The sequence below is a fragment of the Pygocentrus nattereri genome, chromosome 25 (assembly GCF_015220715.1).
Source record: "Pygocentrus nattereri isolate fPygNat1 chromosome 25, fPygNat1.pri, whole genome shotgun sequence".
In the NCBI taxonomy this organism is placed as follows: Eukaryota; Metazoa; Chordata; class Actinopteri; order Characiformes; family Serrasalmidae; genus Pygocentrus; species Pygocentrus nattereri.
Window position 1 is genome coordinate 21,819,152 of NC_051235.1, and position 12,456 is coordinate 21,831,607.

A 12,456-nucleotide genomic window follows, 5' to 3' on the forward strand; every position below is an offset into this window, starting at 1 on the left:
CCGGGGGGGGCGGAGTCGGCAAGCAGCGGGGAGCGGTGGGGAGGGGTAACTCCTGCCCACCACCATGTACCACAGATGTCCAGGCTCAGCAAGTCATAGACCCAGGCCCAGCTGTCCACACACACATGTTCACATGCACCCACACACACCCACACCCACACTCGCACACACCAGTCACCCACACATGCATACACACGGAACATACATGGACTCACAGTATCGGCGGGCGGACACCAGCACGGGTCAGCGGTAACCCAGGGAGGCAGCCACCCCGGCCCCGAATGACCGGCCGGTCCCCCCACCAGGCAGGGTGCACCAAACCGGGGTGTGAGAGGACCCGCCCCCCACACTCAATATGTGTGTGAAATGAAATGAATGTGTGTGAGCTACAGTGCAATTAAAATTGGAGGGACAGAGGCAATGTAGTACTGAATAACAGCACACTGCCACACTGCCCCCCAAGGCCCTCAATGTCTAATGTGTAAATAAAATTGAGGGGCAGGTAGCAGTGAGCAGATAAGTGAGGTCACATCAGCAGCGCCACCCACCATCCACTGAGTGACACCTGCCCCCCAAAGCCCTGTGTGTACTGTACTGTGTCATGAAATGTGTCATTGTAAGGGGGGAAAAAAGGGGAGGAGTGGGACATCACGCATCACAGCGAGCAGAGCCAGGTAGGTGGCCCTACTCACTGTAGCATGGGCCCCCCTCCCCCAGAACCCCCATGTGTAGTGTGATGTTTGACTGAGTGGGAGGAGGGGAAGGGTCAGGATAAGAAAGACCGAGAGGCAGAGAACTACCCCTCGGAGGAAGAGAGCCAGCTGGCGTTTACAGAGGTTAAGGTAAGGATTTGGCTTAGGGTTGGGCTTAGAAAATCCTTTTTACATGTTCATACTTACATAAAAAAATATGATGTACTATTACTACATATAGGTACTTCTACATATACCATAAATACATGACAATTCTTATGCCTTATTGGTACATGTACATATAAGTACTGCAGGTGCATATGCTACATAGAGGACACATTCGTATTATATATTGGTATATAAATACATATAAATATGTATAATATACTGGACAAATTATTACTACATACAAATACTGACATATATACAAGCATGTGAGATATACTATGGTTAGTATGGTTAGTACACACACACACACACACACACACACATATATATATATATATATATATATATATATATATATATATAATGCGTATGGGACATTTTATTATTATTATTATTATTATAACATGTAGATGCTTACATATAAGTATATGTGTGTGTGTGTGTGTGTGTGTGTGTGTGTGTAGGACCTAAGTATGTGTATGCTTGTAACTCAGTGATCTGTAATTTTTTTTTTTAATATTCTAATCTAGTATGAGTGAGATTATGGGCACTGTTTATTCATTCAGAACAGAATTATTGAAAATTGACAATGAGATAAACAAAGGCTACCTGTTGTTCCGAGGTCCAAACAGCAGAGGGCAAGGTTTACTATTCAAACTCTGCTCATTTAAGGTATGTCTAAGGAGTCAGGCTTTAAGGCATCCAAAACAGCTAGTAATATTTTAAAACCATATCTGATTCTGTAGAAAATAATGGATCTTCAATGAACCTTTGTTTTTCCTTTATGATTGCAGAGAATTATAATAAAAGGAAAAATGGTGGAAGAGCCCTGCGTATTAAAAGTGCATGCTTTGGCAACCATTAAAAGCAGTGATTTATTAAGCAATGACTACCTTGAGTCTTATTTGAATGTAAGAGGTCTGTTGTAATACTTTTGAGAACAGCAGTATTCGTTTCAAAGTTTTGATTTCACAGAAAACACAACATCTCTGGAAAGTTGGATGAGGCTGAGTTTTTCTCAACTCCTTAAAATTCAGTTCTTGAAATGACACTTGCATTATTTTTCAAACCAGATGTCTCAAATCCAAATATACACTTTCCAAAAATATTTAAAGGAATGGTTAATTTAAAAGATTCCTCTTTTGGCTAAATGTAGTGGATCAGCAAAGCCATATTTGGTCTCTGAAGTTTCTGCATCTCTGATTTTGTGCTGGAGCTACAAGACTAATGTAAGTAATGGGTGACATGGACTTCTTTTATAGCAGCCTCATAGCTCCACTGCAAAATTAAAAACTTTGGGCATCAAACACATTTTTGCCGATAAACTTGGGGATTTGCAAATTTGTAACTTTTTCTTTAACAGGCCCGTCATTGCATTGCGTGTCAATATATCATGTTCCTACCTTTATTGGAAAGAAAAAACATGTACAATAACATTTTTGGTCACATTAAAAACATTTATTCATCGCATATATAACTTTTCAGAATGCTACACTTTTATCATGACCCAATTTTCCTCCACTTGCCTGAATGCAGTAAGTGACTCACCGTTAACTAATGAACGTATGCAGCCATTATTTATAAAAGAGAAAATGCACAAGCTGGCAGCATCAATAAACAGCTGGGCCTAATCATGACAAAAGTAGATGTAACTAAGAACAATGGTACAATATGAACTCATAAAAGAAAACTTTGGCCTATGTTATGCAATGAGGGCTGCAGTATTATAGTATTCTGGGTGCTTCCAATTGGAAACATTCTTTTAAAAGGCCAAACGACACCACATTTGCTTTCTTCACTTTGTTGACCCTTCACAGGCAGCATTGGCCACTGACGTCTATCCAAGGCTTTGCATATAACACTTTATATGGGCACTGGGCTGGTGTGGTGTTTTCAGAGGGATTCTGTTCAAATGAATAAAACGTAATTGAGCCATAAACTGCCTTTTGAGTATAAAAGCAAAAAAAGCCTGTTGGCCCAATGATTAAACTACAAGCCTGCAGACTATAAAACTTCAGCGGTACAGCGAACAAAGTTTAGATTACACAGAAAACACTCACGGCATTTATAGAAAGCTGACTGAGGTTGAATAAACCATAAAGCGGCTACGGCTGAGCATGACAACATCCTCTAGGAAAAGGTCAGGCTTTTTGTTGAGGTGCCATAGTGAATCTGTCAAGTTGTAATTTATGGCCATAGTCCAGCCAAAGTAGTTGTTTTTAAGGGACTCGTTCAGTGGTCAGATGTAATATAAGACCTCAGAGGCTCTCAGAGCTAGATTTGATTAGAAAGCTATGATAGATGGAAGTGATGCAACAGACAGAGGCAATGCTAACCTAATGGCTGAGCTTTTCAATGAACTTCACTGTATTAAATTTGACTGAACTGACCAACTGAAGTTAGGAAACATGAGCATTAGTCCCTGAGCCATCAGTTTTCATTGCAGGAATCAGTTTTCATTGTAGACCTTCCAGTGAAAAGGTGAAGCCAGAACATTCATTTAATAAATATGGTGACCTGTGAAGGTTTTTCCAATGTGTTCGGTTACTTTGATGAAAATCACAAACCATTCTCTGTATAAAACAAAAATGGTGTTCTTTTCATTGATGTCCTTCTCCTTCAGTTGTAAACTGATGTACTTTTCCAATTTTGATTGTTGTTTTCCATCCAGACGTCCAGATCAAGAATGGTTTTATTTGGTCCTTGGCTTCAGTTTAGAGTATGTGTTGGTGTTACACTGGAATTCTGGCCCAAACAAACTCTCCCATAAAACTAAAATATCTGTCCCTGGAGTTCTGCAGAGTTGCTTGAATATGTGCAAAATCGATTTAATAATTAAACACAGTGCTTCTGAATCTGTTCCTTTTCTGCCAGACAGACTATGGAAGAAAACAGATTCTCAATGGATGTCTCTGTTATTTAATTATTTTGTTGTGAGAGACATTGTCCCAACAGAAGACATTCATCATGTGCATTACATTCTTTTGGAGAATGTAATCTTCTTGTGCTCTGTAATGCAAATGGCATATTCAATATGATCCAGCATCTGTAATGTTAATCCTTCACTGAGAGAAGGCCCTTTCCTGTTCCAACATGACTCTGCCCCTGTGCACAAAGCAAGGTCCATAAGACATGATTTCATGAATTTGATATGGAGGAACTCCAGTGGCCTGCACAGAGCTCTGACCACAACCCCCACTGAATACCTTCGGGGTGAACTCGAAAGATGAATGAGAGCCAGGCCCTCTCATCCAAAATCAGTGCCTGACCTCACAAATGCTCTTTTGACTGGAAAAGCCCGAATTCCCCCAGACACACTACAGAACATTGTGGCAAGCCTTGGCTGAATAATTAAGACTGTTATAGCCACAAAGGGGGGGACGTTCACATTAATACCCATGGTTTTGGAATGGATGTCCAGCAAGTTCACATTGGCATGATGGTCAGGTGTCCACATACATTTGGCCATCTATGTAAGTCACATTATCTGCATTATGTCACGATGATACATTCTAAACTACAAAATATTTTTTCTAATATGTTAGGTCATTTTACCCAAAAATGTAAATTAAATGGAAAAAATAATACCATTAAATTTGACAAAAGCAGCTTTTATGAAAGATTCCTATTGGAAAAAGTCTCTTTATTTGTTTATGCAGGTTAATGTCAGTTGTCATACCAAGCTTATCTAGGTGTTATGTAGCCTTATGAACACTGCCCTTCAGTAAAGTGTTACAGATTCTTTCAAATTATGTTTTTTTTAAAGAACCATTTTTGCAAATGCAATGTGAATGTGACGAAGAATGCTAAAGCTTAAAGAACATCCACATGATGTAATGGTTGTCCTTAAAACTGTTCAGAAACCTTTATTTTAAGAGTGCATTAAACATTTTAGAGAGTCTGACATCACTTTCAAAAGCTTCACTTAAGCTAAGATGTTCGGACAGAATGAAAATCATTCATACACAGTTGCGCAACATGTGTTTTATGGTAAGTGGACACAAGATGATTCTCAGTCTTTTGGCCAGGCAGGCCTTCCTGGCTAACCATCAAAACCATCCCACCCCTACCCCCCAACCACAGAGAGACTTTCCTCATTTCCCAACACTCCGTTTTTCTCTCCTTATTCTTTTTTTGAAATGCTTACAACAGCTGGTTTTCCATTCATCCCTCTATTGCACAAAGTCTGGAAAAATGTAGGAGTAGAGAGAAGCTCTCCTGTCAAACACTGTCTATGGTTTCAGATCTTAAATATCCCGCATAACCTCAAATTTAATCCCAGGCTGTGTTGGTATCAGGATTTCCTCGGTCAGTGGATATTTGTGCTTACTTGGGAACTGCAGTAAGTCTTGCACAATAATGATGAAGGGCTAGGCTTTGTGTAAAGACAACAAAGCTAATTGGAGCCTTAATTAAAGGAATATGCCGCTGTTTTTCAACTTAATTTTCTTGTATTTAAAAAAGAAACGAAAACACATTAACTACAAAAACGCAAAAAAGAACTCATAATAAAAGTCCATGTACAGGTGCAGTCAGAAGTTAACAATCGGATAGATAGGACAGATATAGATTGCATTGACAAATGCTGGAGTATTTCGATACTCCTAGAAGGGGAGTAATAGAAATAACTAGAAGGGGAAATTTTGTGAATAAACTTTACATTGGCAAAGCCATTGCTGTTTTATCCCGGGTGGTTGCAGAGGTGTTTCCAGGCCATTGCTGTTTTATCCCAGGTGGTTGCTGAGGTGTTGCTAGGCTGTTGTGTTGATGTCCCAGGTTGTTGCCAGAGTATTGCTAAGCCATTGCTATGTTTTTCTAGGTGGTTGTAGAGGCATTGCTAGACCATTGTGTTGATGTCCCAGGTACTTGCTAGGGCGTCTCTAGGCCATTGACGTTTTATTCTAGGTGGTTGCTGAGGTGTTCTTAGGTCATTGTGTTAATGTCCCAAGTAGTTGTTAAAGTGTTGCTAAGCCATTGCTACAGTGTCCCAGGTGGCTGCTAAAGTGTTGCTAGGCCATTGCCATTTTATCCCAGGTGGTCGCTGAGGCTGTTGTGTTGATGTCCCAGGTAGTTGCCAAATTGTTGCTTGGTCAATGTCATAGCGTCACAGTGTGGTTACTAAAGAATTGCTGAGCCATTGCTATGGTATCCAGGTGGTTGGTAAAGTGTGAGAATATATGTGTGCTAGCACATATGTGAGTGTGTAATGTAATGTGTATAAGTGGCAGTCCTTTGTGAAATTATTTTTGGCAGTTAAAGTAGAACTTTCTTAGCATTTCATCATTCATTTGGGACAAAAATATGTTTGAATGAATGCTCTATGTAAAGCACACATCCAATTAGTCCCAAACAGACAAGTGCATTATTCCCATATAGACTCTACAATCCTGTGTACAAATCACAGTAATTTGGTTTTGACAAGTTAGCTTGAAATAAACTAAGAGAAAAACAGAGTCAGAAAAAAAGAACAGAGTTTTCTTTGTATGCTTATGCAATTTTACCACATGCAAATGAAATATGCAATGATGTTGAAGAGGCTAGTTTTGTAACTGTAGTTTTGCACATGTTAAATGATTTGTAAATCCACCTTAAAAAATCAAGTCTCAAAGCCATAAATCTAGCCTACACTGAAGTGCTAGCAGCTCCCCTACTGAGTACAAATGATGCACTGCTCTGCAGTCTTTTGTATGTTCACAGACCTTCAGAGAGTGAGAGCAGGAGGCCATGAATGTGACAGAGAGGGATGGAAGAAATCAGGAAAATTCCTTTCAGATTCTGAAATAAATGTCCAGATTTAGATGGACAAAGTAAAAAGCACTATTGAGCTGGATTAGCAGAGGTTCTGTAGTGTAATTTGTAAGAGATCTGACTCTCCAATTCATATAGAATAAAATATCAGAGGTAATTCTGGGAAATGAGCAACGTCATAGTCTGGATGTATACAGAGGTGTGCAGAAAAATAGAAGCACTACATGAAGAAGCACTACCAGAAACATCTACAGATTTACTTTAGAGGTTTACAGTTACTGATTGTAGCCCATCTGTTATTGAACAATTTATCAGCTGCCTTCTATCCATACAAAGGAAAGGGGCCACCATAGGACCACCCATTTGGTTGGTGGACCATTCTCAGCATAACAGTTATGCTGACATGATAGTGGGAAGACAAAAAACTAGTTTTTTCATGCGATTGTTCTGTCAGTTTATATTGCATAGAATGGATCGTTTTTTTGTCCATTAGGTAAAATGCCTTTCATTGTATTATTTATATATTTAAGCTGTCACATAACCAGCATTACTTCACTGTGATATACAAAGTCAGTTATTACAACATTATATGTCATTTCACCCAATCAAATTAAATAAAAGAACTGAAATCACCTGAAGTAGGTGTTAAGTGAACTTGACATCTATGTTGGCACAAGTAACCTTTATGATAGACAACACATATTGGAATAAGTTTTTGTAAATGTTCATGTAGGCAAATTTTGTCATAACAGTCTTACAGCTGCTGTCTAAAGAAAAACAAATATCTCCAAAATGACTTCACTGGAGAAGGTTGTGTTTTGTTTTGTTTTGTTTTGTTTTGTTTTGTTTCATTTTGTTTTGTTTTGTTTGCAGTGTTATGTAGGTGCTACTGAACCTTTCAAAGGGTGATTCTTTACAAATCTCCAAAGCGGGTGTGACAATCACAAAGCATTACAGATGTTCATGCCAACATGACAGAATGAAATTAAAGGTAAAAATAAGAATGAATAACTAAGTGTTATTCTAACTGAAACATAAGCAAAAAATACTGCCATTTGAACATACTCAAGAAAGTAAAAAAATCTAAGGTATTCCTTAAGTTCACACACTTCAAAGTATCAGTAATCATTTAAATTTTAGTACCTCCTCAGGCAGGGATGTATGTGCAAATGAATGAATAAAATAAGTGAAGGAATGTTATCTGCTTTCAGATTTGACCTGTTTTCTGTGTTCAATTCAGTAGGAAAAAAACATACAGCAGATTTGTGAATTTTTTTGGCCTATATTCAGTTGAAAACAGTACAAAGGCAAAAGATTGAATGTCTCAACTGATTAAATTTTTGTTTGTTTATATATGCTTAAATTTGATGCCTGCAACATATTCCAAAAATTACTTTTCCTTTTAACAACATTCAATCATTTGGGAAGTGAGGGCACCAATTGTAGGTGTGAGAGTGGATTTTTTTTCCGTTCTTGTTTGACATAACACTTCAGTTGCTCAACAATCTGCAGTTTCTGTTGATGTATTTTGCACTTCATAATGCAACTCATATTTTAAGTGGAAGACAAGTCCAGACTGCAGGCAGGCCAGTCTAGCACCTACACTCTTCTACTCTGAGGCCACAAGACGTGCAGAATGTGGCTTGATATTGTCTTGCTGAAACAAGCATGGATTTCCCTGAAAAAGATTTAGATGGCAGGATATGTTGCTCCAAAACACGTGTGTACCCCTCAGCATTAATGATGCCTTCACAGATGTGCAAGCTACCATGACAGTTGCTAGCTTTTAAATTTTGCATTGGTTACAATCAGGATGGTCCTTTTCCTCTTTGGCCCAGAGAACACAATATCCATTATTTCCAAAAACATTTTGAAAGATGATATCGTTAGACCAGAGCAAAAGTTTAATCTCAGATGAGCTCTAGCCCAGAGAAGTCAGCAGCATTTCTTGATTGTTAATATATGGCTTCCGCTTTGCATACTTACATTTCTAGATGCAGCAATAACTTGTGTTTACTGTCAAGGGTTTTACAAAATATTCCTTAACCCATGTGCTTATTATATTCATTACAAAAGCATGTGAATTTTTAAAGCAGTGCTATTTGAAGGTCGTCTGAGAGATTGTTTGTGCACTGCTGGATTATTCTTATATATATCCAATCATGATAGCATTACCTGTTGCCTATTCACCTGTTTACATGTGGAAAGCTTAAAAGCAAGTCATTTTAATGATTCCCAAAAACAATTTGTTAAGTTTTTGATAAAGTAAAATATCACATAAGTTCTCTCTGTTGTTTTCAGAAGATACTGCATTACAAATCACTGCTCTTTAGCATTTTATGCTGCATTTTACCTTGAGGAATATTATCATTCTTTTTTTTGTTTGCCTCTGTGCTTTACAACAACACAATTAAAAATTGTAATAGAATAATTGTAATAGGACGTTGCACATTAATACATTGAATATTTATGTATTCTCAATATAAAAATATACAAATTGCTCAAAATGGACAATCACAGAAATATCTCACTTTCATGTCTTTTTTTTTATTATTTTATTATTATTTATTTATTACACAGTATAGTTTGATTGCAAGGGGCCTCCAAAACCCCTTGTGTCCAGGGTCTTCACAAGACTATAATCCATCCATGTCCTCAAGTAAAAATAACCCAGCTTGAAAAAAGCTAAAGAGAATGTGAGGGATTCAGTGCAGGACTCTGATGTCACAGAACTGATGGGTACAGGGACACAGCCAAGAACACAGCTTGGGCTTTGGAAGCAGGAAATGAACATTAGGAAGAGTGTTTGCAGCTGAAATGAAATGAAAATGGAGACAGAAGATTACTCGTTGTGAAAGTCAATGATCTAACTTCCCATCGCTGAAAACAACCTCCCTCTCAGACACCAAAACTGGGTCATTTGGAACCGGTTCTGCAGTGACGACTGTTAGCTAGCAGTTTGTGTTCTGAGCTCAGTTCTCCACAAAGACAGTTGGGAGATGTTGCTTAGAGACGTCACCCTTGGAATGCAATAACACACACCCAGACACAGACACTCACACAGAGACACATCATAAACATCATCAATTTCATCACTATCACTCTTCATACAATAGGCATGCACATTATTCAAAATGAAATCTGTGGAAATAATCAAAAAATTGGACAATGGGATTCTCCAAAATCAGACACTCACTCACTCTCTCAGTCCTAAACACACATCTGCACAGAAAAGCCTGACTTGGTAGACGCTTTAGCACATTTTCTAAATCCACAGAGAACTCTTGGCTGGAAGATTTTTTTCCAGCTTTAGTTAATTTATGGTCATCTGTCATAGTGACTCAACAGTCTTTTATTATTAATGCAGATCCACAGCCACCTCATAATGATTTAATGGTGTACCAAGAAGGCCAGCAAGTTGCAAGCAGGCACATTTTATTCTGCTTTGGAATTTGGAAAAGTTTATTTTGACAAAAGCGTGTGTGTACATGTGTATATGTGCGTTTGGAACATTGCTGTGAAGATTTGATTGCATTCAGCTAAAAGAGTATTGGTGAGGTCAGATATTGACAGAGGTACAGATGATTAGTTCTGGATCACCACTCTAAGTCATCCCAGACGTATTAAAAGGAGGTCCATCTCTCCACAGAATGTCGTTGTACTGCTTCACAGCTCAATACCAGGAGGCTTTTCACTCCTCTTACCAACACTTGGCATTGAGCATCGTGACCTTAGGTTCATGTGCAGCTGTTCCATCCATCCATCCATTTTCTAAGCCACTCCTCCGTCAGGGTCACGGGGGGAGGCTGGAGCCTATCCCAGCAGTCTTCGGGCGAAAGGCAGGATACACCCTGGACAGGTCGCCAGTCCATCGCAGGGCAGATAGACAGACAGACAGAGACAGTCACTCACACATTCACACCTAGGGGCAATTTAGCACATCCAATTGGCCTGACTGCATGTCTTTGGACTGTGGGAGGAAACCAGAGAAAACCCACACAGACATGGGGAGAACATGCAAACTCCACACAGAGAGGACCCTGGCCGCCCGGCCAGAGAATCGAACCCAGGCCCTCCTCGCTGTGAGGCGACAGCGCTACCCACCACACCACCGTGCCGCCCACAGCTGTTCCAGAGCATTTCATTTTATTGACAATCTGTGCTTTTCTATGGAGATTGTATGAGCTGTGTATAGGTAATTGAACATTTGTGACAGCATTTAGTGAACCTTACAGTAACTAAATTCACCTATTGGGGGTGTCCACAAATTTTTGGACATATACATATACAGTACTGTTTAACAGTCAGAGATCACCATTCGTTTATTTAATTTCCCCAAAAAACTGCCATTAAGTACAATCTATTGAGGCAATCTGTGGTGACCAGGCTATTGAGAATGGCAGCTTGTTTTTTGTTTGATTTGCAATTTTTTTTTCTTTTTTTGTCTGTTTGAAGAATTTAGATACAAAATACATTGTATATGATTAATTTTTTTTCTCAATTGTTTCTCAACAGAAATGCATACTTCCTGTGACTTTTTCTCTTTTTATGCAAGAAAATGATCTTATATTTAAATATCTCTTGAAAATTTATATTTTGTACTTAATGGCTTTTTTGACTGGAAATTAAATGAATGAAGGGTCTCTTAGTGGTCTCTTATTTTGCGCAACATTGTACGTGTCCCTTTAACTTGCATTTCAGAGTTAATTCTTACTGCTTGGATCACCATTTGACTAACAATGTGTAAAAACTCCTGAGCACATTTTGCTCACATCAACTTTAATTTCATGAATGGCTGCTCTCAAGGTCTTCATTGTACTTTTCATCCAGTGCATGCTTGATGAATAAAAGATGTTTCTCTGCTGTTCAGGTTCTTGTTCATAAAGCAAAGAGCATAGTATCTTTCAGCACTTTCTCTCAGCTGTTTGGCCTTCCTGATCAAATCTAGCAGATGACTCAGTCCATCTCCCTCCACAGTGGAAAGTCTTGTATCGTAGCGTAGCACATTTGCTAATCCTGCCTGGGCGTTCTCTGCTCTTTGAAGTGCTGCCTTAATAATGCACGGAGACCAAAAACATGTGCTGAAGTAAGGACCAGATCACTCTTTTCTTTTCCACTGTTGGGAATTTAAACGGATGGCCTAGTCTATTTCTGGAACGCAATACACTCCCATTAGCTAAAGCAGCATAAATCAACATGTCATGTAGCTGACGTCTAGGCATGAAGCTCGGAGCTTACAGACACCAATCACAGGAGGAGTCAACAACTTTGGGGTTAAGTGCCTTGCTCAGCTTTACATTGGCAGTAGCAGGATGTTATCAGTCAGGATCTAACCTGTGACCTCTGGTTGAGAGCCTGATCTCTGACTGCTGGAGAACCATCAGCTTTAAGCTGTGGAAATGGTAGTATCACTCATAGCTTCAAACTGATGGATTTACATCTGGTCTCAGTCAGTGACTCAGGAATAATTGCTGTGTATTTTGGTCACACCATAGTAAGTGGGCATTGAATCATCAAACTGACTAACGCATCTGGGTCATGGAATTTCAGTTTAAGTCATTTTGCATCGTGAGATGATGTATCATTGCTTAAATGAAAGGATATGGAAGCTAATTACATAATGAATGTCCTGCAAACATTTTTACATGCAAAAAAATAAAGAAATGAAAGATCTTAATAAGTCTATTTAAGTCAGCTTATTACAGCTATGTATGCTGTACGCCTGAAATATCATCAATTCTCTGTAACGTTACAAAAACCAGCAATGTCATTCACACATCTAAAAGCGGATGTCTCTCACTCCTTCCATGACGCATATGCCAGTTCTGGAACAATCTCCCACTCTGTG